We start from the raw sequence: 8,583 nt of genomic DNA, 5'->3' as shown, positions 1-8,583 counted from the left end.
CTTGCGCAAATTACCTTTGACCCAAGTGAGGATCCTCAGCTGGGAGACTGGTTTGCTGCTGCGTAGGAGCTGGAAAATGTATCCCTTGAAGTGTTGAAGATCCCAAAAGGCTCCGGACCACATCTTGGGCTACCATTCAACTCAGGGACCAAGGCATTAAGTATTGGCCACCACAAGGCACCGGGGAGCCCCAAGCACCCCAGCGGACTTCCTCACAGAGGGAATTCTGGTGATCCCCTAGAAGCGGGTGAGAGAACCTACCTCCTAGGCATTTTCCAGCTAGCACTCACTGTGCATGTCCCTTCCCCAGACATTCTCCCAGGACTTGTTGCTGTGGATGCCACTAGTGATGCTCTCTCCTTAGGCCCTTTGTAGTCAGGGCTGACACCATGAGTTGTGAAGGATATAAATCTGGTTCGGCCACTCATTTAACAGTTGAGAAACCCCTTCTGAGGTGTGGAAGGGCTTGGCCAGTGCCCCAAGGCTTTCCGGGGAAACAGACCCCTGGGCAGTTGGCTCCTCATTTCCTAACCCTTGTGTGTCTGTGTCTTTGAACTTAAGTAGTGAGGAATATGCATTCCCTACCAAGTGAGGTTTTCGGCCTCAGACAGTTTACCATCCTGTTTGAGACTCTCACCACAGAGCATTAAGGAGAACTCCAACTAGGTACCCTAGCAGCAGAAGTGGGACCCCTTAGGAATGTCAGCTGGAGTTTAGGTATCTGCCTATTCATTCCAGTGACACCCCAGGAAATGGATATTTCCTGGAAAGGAAGGTGATCATCAGGCTATTGACACTTTGATTCATCTTAAGGCTGATTTTGTTTTTTCAAGACCCATGATAATTGGCTAGACTGACCTCTTGAGACATTGAGAAATTATCATGAAAGTGAAGAATTGAAGAGAAAGTATTCAGCGAAGAGCACCTGAAAGGAAACATCTAATTGTAAAATCACGTTTTCCCAGAATTTTGAGGAATCTTTGTAGTTTGAAGGAATAGGCAACAGGTCCTTACTGCCTCTTTCTATAAGTCAGGCACGTGTTATGTGCCTTCACTGTCACTTTGCTCATTTTACAGGTATGACTCATAACACTCTAATAGAAACAGTCTAATATATATAGGCTTGTAGTTAAAAAAAAAAAACTCAGCAATTGAGCAAGAAAAAGCCTGTTTAAGAATCAATACTGATTGGATTAAATGGGCTAGTTGATCCTTAATACAAGTTTTGTTCATGCCTTCATTGACTTATTAAGCACCTACTATGTGCCTGACAGAGCAGTGGGTAAAACAGATCTGGTCTCTGTTTTTATGGAGTTCACATTTCAGAACCAAGGGATGAGCAAGGCAAATTCAGATAGTATTAGATGTTTTGAAGAAAAGGAATCAGAGTGCTGTGTGTGGTAGAGTACTGTAGTGTGTGTGTGTGTGTGTGTGTGTGTGTAAGAGAGAGAGGGAAAGAGAGATGGACAGGTGGGAAGGGCCCCAGCTTCTTAGATTATTCTTTTTTAAGATTTTATTTGAGAGAGAGAGAGCGAGCATGCAAGAGAGCAAGAGCAAGTGGGGTGAAGGAGCAGAGGGAGAGGGACAAGAGACTCTGAACTGAGCCCTGTAGCCCAATGAGGACTCAATCCCATGACCCCAAGATCAGGACCTGAACAGAAACCAGGAGTCAGACTCTTTAACCAACTGAGCCACCCAGGTACCCCCCCTTAGACTGGATTTTAAAGAGAGATTTTTTTTTTCTTAAAGATTTTATTTATTTATTAGAGAGAGAGAGAGAGAGAGAGAGAGAGAACAAGAGTGGGGGTGGGGAGCAGCAGGGGCAGAGGGAGAGGGAGAAGCAGGATCCTACTGAGCAGAGAGAGACCCTGATGCTGGGCTTGATTCCAGGACCCTGAGATCAAGACCTGAGTCAAAGGCAAATGCTTAACTGACTAAGCCACCCCGGTACCCCCTAAGGAGAGATTTTTCTAAGATGACCTTGAGATGAGCCCCCAGAATATCGACAGATTGTTCTGGTACAGGGAACCACAATCAGATGGTCCTGTCAACAAGCTCAATGTGTTCCAGGCATAGTTGGAGGGCAGTGTGGCTGGGGGAGTGAGGTTGAAGGCCAGTGGCCAGGTCATGCAGAGCCTCGTAGGCTGAGGTATGCCATCTGAATTTCAAGTGGAGTGGGAAGCCAAAGGCACAGACGTAATGTGATAGATTTATATTTTTTCAGAGGTTACTCTGGGTGCAGTGTGAAGAATGGATCATAGGAGAAGAGCGATAAGGAGACTTGCTCCAAGTTGATTATGGTGACCTAGCAAACCGTGGTAGCAGTAGGTGGGCAGGAGCTGTTTGGGGAGGTAGAGTGGGAAGTCCCTCTTTATGTTTCTTTCTCAGATGTCCCATCTACCTAGTGAGAATGACATCATCCACTTATCTTATAAAAATAAATAAGCTAGTGATTATGCTCTTGAGGGTAAAGTGAGACCTTATAACTATTACTTGCTAGTAGCGTGTTATTTTGAATTTCCTGTGTTTTATTTTCAAAAATTTTATAGTGAACTTAATTCTTTTTTAAAAAAGATTTTTATTTATTTATTCATGAGAGACAGAGAGAGAGAGAGAGAGAGAGGGAGAAACACAGGCAGAGGGAGCAGCAGGCCCCCAGTGGGGAGCCTAATTCAGGACTCGATCCCAGGACCCCGGGATCATGACCTGAGCCAAAGGCAGATGCTCAACCACTGAGCCACCCAGGTGCCCCTAAACTTAATTCTTTTTACTTATTCTATCTTTACAATAAATTATTTTTATCATACATAAAAAATATTTTGATCTGTTCAGAAGATTGGGAATCTTAACCCAGAGTTACCAGTGAAACATACCATCATAGAATGAAGAGGAAATAATGCTAAACTTATAGCTGGCTTACTTTTGGGAATTGAATGTCATTAGGGTAGAATTCAAAATAAATTATCTGAATCTGGGAATGGTAAAAGAAAGTTCAAAAGAAAGGTAGCAAATTTGCCTTTGTCCTGGGTATGTCTGTGTGCAGATATCTGAGTGCAAAAGATCTGTTGATAATTGAAAATCTATACATGGCAGCAGAATTTCTGGGAGGGCTGTGAACCAGAGTTGAATAGGATTGTTTCCCTTAGTGAAGCATTCTCCCTCACAGGGGACTCTTGAACCTTCCCCGGTTGATCACTGACGAAATTTTAGAGGGTCAGGCAAGAGTTTTGAAGCTGTTTACCAACTACGGTAGGGATGACCTTCTCGGGGACAGGACACTATCTACCACAATGAGGCAACCCTATTTCTCTTTCCTGCCCCATTTTGACATGCAACTTACTAGGAGGAGATGTGTCTGTTTGGAAGAAAATAGAGGTCCTTCCTCATTTATGTTGTGTGCAGTGGAGGATTCTGCTCTTGGTGACTTAATGGGCTCCTGGTTATCCTCACTCGCCAGACCCCATTAATGACTGATGGGCCAGAGCATCTGATTTCAGCTCGAAGTGGCCAGTCTGGTGATTCAAATTGCAGACAAAATAATGACAGGGTTGAGGGATCTGTGTAGTCCCTTAGGGTTGGGAGTGATTGGGGCATCTTTAAAGGCAGAGGTTTCTTGTAGCAGCAACTAATTATTCTGTTTAACTTAGCTAATACTTTGTAACGTTGAATTAGTGCCATCCTTTAAAAATCAGTGGGTTTTACATAGAAATATGGTTTTCCAGCTTTTCTTACGAACAAAACAAAACAAAATAGATCTAGTAACATGGAGCTCTCAACCATAGATGGCAGCATCAACTGGAACAGGGTGGTAGCGTTCCTTTTCAGATGGTCTCCTTTGCCACGGTCTCCACCACTGGTTTTTCTATCTTGTGTGTCTTGTTTAGCTCACTTGAGTTAGCTGGCTGGCCCTTATAGGCTTCTGACCTTAAACCTCAGGTTTAGAGCTTCTAGTCCTGCCTGTCCATTCCCCTTCTACCCTTATCTAATGGAGCAATCTCTTTATCAGTATCCTTGCTGGGAGTCCGCAGGCCTGCACTTAAAACTGCTCCTCTGATAGAATATAGTAATTGTTGAAAAGCTCCTGCTGTGGAGTTCTGTAGTCGACGTTCACATATGTGCCCTTTTCCTGTAGCACCATATTGGTCATATGCCATGTGGGTCTTCCCCAGAGTAAACATCCCTGGTTCCTTGAACAGCTCCTCATATGACTTGTTGCCTTGTTCCCTCATCAGTCTAGTTACTGTTCAGTGGGTGTCCTTTTGAATAAGCTTTCCATTGTTCAAACCCTTAAAACCTGACCAGTTCAGTGAGCTGTGGTTCAACTGGTATGGAATATTACCGGGATGCTTCCAGGATGGCAGCAAACTGTCCAGGGACCTTAAATGACTTTTAACATTTATGGCCTTAAAACTCAATAGGACACCAAACATTTGGAAGCTGGATGCAGATGAGTTTCCATTTCCAAAAGGGGAGTAGAATCAATTAGTTTTATTTTATTTGCAGCTGTTAAGTACTTACCAAGCCTGTTTTATTCAGTTACTCCCACAATAAGGAACTGCTTCTTAGTTTACTTTTTTGACCATATCTCTTTTCTTGGATTGTGAAATGATTACACAAGAGTTGTATCTACTGTGCATGAGATAAGAGTCTTTACACACTTTTGCAGAAGTCACTTGAGAGTCCTACATTTGAGAAAATGTTCAGATGAAGTTTTGATTCTCTTAGCTAATCTGGTAGGGAGAAAATAATATTAATAGAGCAGGTACTAGCTCTTCTCTTTCCACGTTTCAGTATCAGCAAGTATGAGGCAAGAACTTTTTGCTGATGCTTTTTATTTATTTATTTTTAAAGATTTTATTTACTTAACTGAGGAAGAGAAAGCAAGAGACAGAGCACAAGCAGAGGAGGAGAAGGAGGAAGAGGAGAAAGAGGGGGAGAAGAAGGGGGAGGGGGAGAAGCAGACTCCCAGCTGAGCAGGGAGCCCAACGCAGGGCTCGATCCTGGATCCCAAGGATCACGAACTGAGCCGAAAGCAGATGCTTAGCTGACTGAGCCACCCAGGCAACCCTTGCTGATGCTTTTGAAAAGGAGTCCTAAAAAAAAAAAAAAAAAAAAAAAAAAAAAGAAAAGGAGTCCTAGATCTTAGAAGAAGATGGAACCTTGGAGTTGGCCTACACCCATGCACCCATCCTTTTTCCTAGCACCCCTGGCAGGGGACCACTTAGTAGTCCTTGAACCCTTCTCATGACAGAGAACCCTCTCCACACTGTAAGGTATACATCACAAACAATGTGATAATTAGAAAGTTCCTCTGTGTTGGGGGCATCCACCTCCATACAGCTGGTTTCAGGATGAAATAAATATTTCTTCCATATTAAACAAGGATATAGTTTCTCCAGTCTCCCTTTAGACCAAAATTCCTCAGCCTTAGCACTGCTGAGCTTCTAGGCCAGACATTTATGTTGTAGTGTCTGTCTTGTACACTGTAGGATGTTTTGCAGCATCCCTGGCCACAGCCCGCCAGATGCCAGGCCAGTAGCAGTCCCTCCCTGGTGTGACAACCAAAAATGTCTCCAGACACTGCCAAATGTCTTTGGGGTGTCCCAACTGAGATTCACTGCTCTGGGATGAAGTTCAGCTACTTTCAGAATGAAGTAAACACTGTTTCCTTATCAAATAAGATATAGTTGCTTAATGATACTGCTTGTAGAAAAATGCATGAGGTCTTTTACCTCTAGTTATTAATAAGTTTCACTAGATCCAGAGCAGGAGAAGGAATGGGTACGTAAAGTTACAAAGATTTGGACTTTCAAAACTCTATCTTTTGATAATTTTTTAATGTTTTAAACATGAATATGTAACACTAATATAAAAGAACAACAAAATATATTACAACTTAAAAAAAAAGTAACACATAGTTTAGAAATCATGGCTGGAAAATTGACAGTCTCTTGCCTTCATCCTGTTGTAAAATATTCAGAACAGAAGATTTTATCTTCTTCCTCAATCATTCACTTTGGTATTGAGTCAATTTTGAGATATTCAACTCATTTTCTTTTTACTGTAGTTGAAAGTGAATCAACCATTATTTGTTTTCTGCCTTCATTCTGTAACTTTTTATGCTCTTAGTTTTCTATTTCTGCTGTAATGATTTATCACAAATTTATTGGTTTATTTTTTATTTTTTTTTAAAGATTTTATTTATTTATTTCAGAGAGAGAGAGAGAACATAAGTGAGCATGAGAGAGAGAGCCAGAGGGAGAAGCAGACTCCCCACTGAGCAGAGAGCCTCAGGTAGGACTTGATCGCAGGACTCAGGAATCATGACCAGAGCTGAAGGCAGCCACTTAAGCGACTGAACCACCCATGTGTCCCTATTGGTTTATTTTATTTTTTTTAAGATTTGTTTATTGTATATATAGAGAGAACAGTGGGAGAGGCTGAGGGAGACGAAGAGAAAGAATCCTCAAGCCAACTCCTTGCTGAGCCTGGAACCCAACATGAAGTTGGGATGATAGTCAAAATCAAGAGTGAGATGCCTAAATGCCACCTAATTCAGGCACCCTGCAAATTTATTGGTGTAAAGCAACATGGCTTTATTATCTTATAGTTCCATAGGTCAGAAGTCTAACATGACCTCACTAGGATAAAATCAAGGTGTCTTTAGAGTTACATTCTTTTCTGGAGGCTTTAGGGGAGAATCTGTCTCCTTACCTTTTCTAGACTCTAGAGGACACCCGTATTCTTTGGCTCATGGCCCCCTTCCTCAATCTTCAAAGCCACCAATTATGGGTTGAGTTCTCACGTCTCATTACTCTGACTTCCTCTTCTGCCACCCTATTCTGCTTCTTTATTTTTTTTAAGATTGTATTTATTCATTTATTCATGAGACACACACACACACACACACACACGGGGAGAGAGAGAGAGAGAGAGAGAGAGAGAGAGAGAGAGAGGCAGAGACACAGGCAGAGGGAGAAGCAGGCCTCATTCAGGGAGCCCGACGTGGGACTCGATTCTGAGATTCCAGGATCACACCCTGGGCCAAAGGCAGGCGCCAAACTGCTGAGCCACCGGGGCTGCCCCTGCTTCTTTATTTTTTGTAATTCCAAAATGCCATTTCATTCTCTTAACTATGAAATAGAAAGTTGAAGAGATGAAACATTTCTAGATTAAGTATTCCCAGCTGATTAAATATTTCTGGCAAAGCCATGCCATCTATATTGGAAATGCCCTACATACAAGATTGTTAATTTGTAATTGTCTAAGATCTATTCTTTCAAAGGAGAAAATGTCAAAGTTCCCATTATAGCATGTTTGCTTACTCACTGAAGGGCAGCAAGAGCTCTCAGAGGCACATGCTACCTGTCCATCTGGCTATGCAGGTAAATCCTCCAGGGAACACCAGAAAGAATGCTCCAGTTTCTATAAAGGGCCCAGCATCTTTTTATTTTTTTATTTTTATTTTTTAGTAATCTTGACGCCTGATATGGGGCTTAGACTCACAACCCTGAGATCAAGAGTCACATGTTTTAGTAACTGAGGAGGTAGCCAGATCCCCATAAAGTGCCCAGTGTCTTCTTAGCATATATTGGCAACATGAGATGGCAGGGGTGCTGGACCCAGAAAAACGTTCAATGCTACGGCAGTCAGGGGCAGGTCCACATGTCACAGGGGTAAGGGGCTTAGCTCTTTGAATATGATGGAGGAAATGTATGCCACCAGTTTTGCTGTGAATTCATAAGCTGAGCAGTTTTAACAATGGTGGTGATGATAATGGCCAGCAAAGGTGCAGAAGGCCCAATCCACTAGTTCCTCCATCAGATCTGCCACCCCATTCCACTTCCCCAACCCCAACTGACCTGTTTGGGGTAGGTGGTCTCTGGCCACCTCAGCAAGCACAGGTGCATGCTGGTGATGGAGCTGAAGGAGCCACGGGCCAGGAACACCCCTAAGATTCAGCTCTTTATCTTGTCAGGCACATCCACACCTACTGCACTGGCCACCCTGCCTGTGCATCGCAGGGCTTCACAGAAGCACTCAGAGAACATGGGGGGAGGGGATTGCAGGGGACTGGAGTGTCCACCACACCCAACCCCAGGCTCCTGGCCATACCTTGGCCCTGCACCCGAGGACCGCACAAGACACACCTGGTCTCATGTCATAGGACCTTCTGTGGCCACTCTCCCTCTTCCACTTTTAAAGACCCTAATGATTATATTGTGCCCTTCTGGATAATCCAGGCTAATCTGTGTTCAAGTCAACTGATTAGCTACCGTAATTCCATCTATAACCTTGATTCCCCTTTGGTGTGTCATGTTCTGGGGATTAAGATGTGGAGATTTGGAGAGTAGAGGAGTATCATTATTCCAGCAGCCATATACTCCCATTCCAAAAGTTCATCAGAAAGAATTTGAGGAAGAGAGTCCTGGTACTTGTGAAGGAGCCATTTCTCTTCTCTTTACCAGGAACAGGAGACATAACTCACAGGCCCTAATCCCTTGTCAGGATTAGGATTTACACAGGTCTACTCATCAGCTCTTAACAGAAATTCTGGACTCAAGAGTGGACATTTTGCATTTT

General features: G+C 43.2%; 1 protein-coding gene across 1 annotated transcript in view; it reads left to right on the top strand.

Annotated features, from left to right (window-relative positions):
• The window catches only part of PLA2G7 (phospholipase A2 group VII), a 41,314-nt gene that overhangs the window by 1,398 nt on the left and 31,333 nt on the right, over positions 1–8,583 (top strand). The window lies entirely within an intron of this gene.

Source organism: Canis lupus, chromosome 12 (assembly GCF_011100685.1).
Source record: "Canis lupus familiaris isolate Mischka breed German Shepherd chromosome 12, alternate assembly UU_Cfam_GSD_1.0, whole genome shotgun sequence".
NCBI lineage: Eukaryota > Metazoa > Chordata > Mammalia > Carnivora > Canidae > Canis > Canis lupus.
The sequence above is the reverse complement of the archived record's forward strand: the minus strand, read 5'-3'. Positions and strand labels throughout refer to the sequence as shown.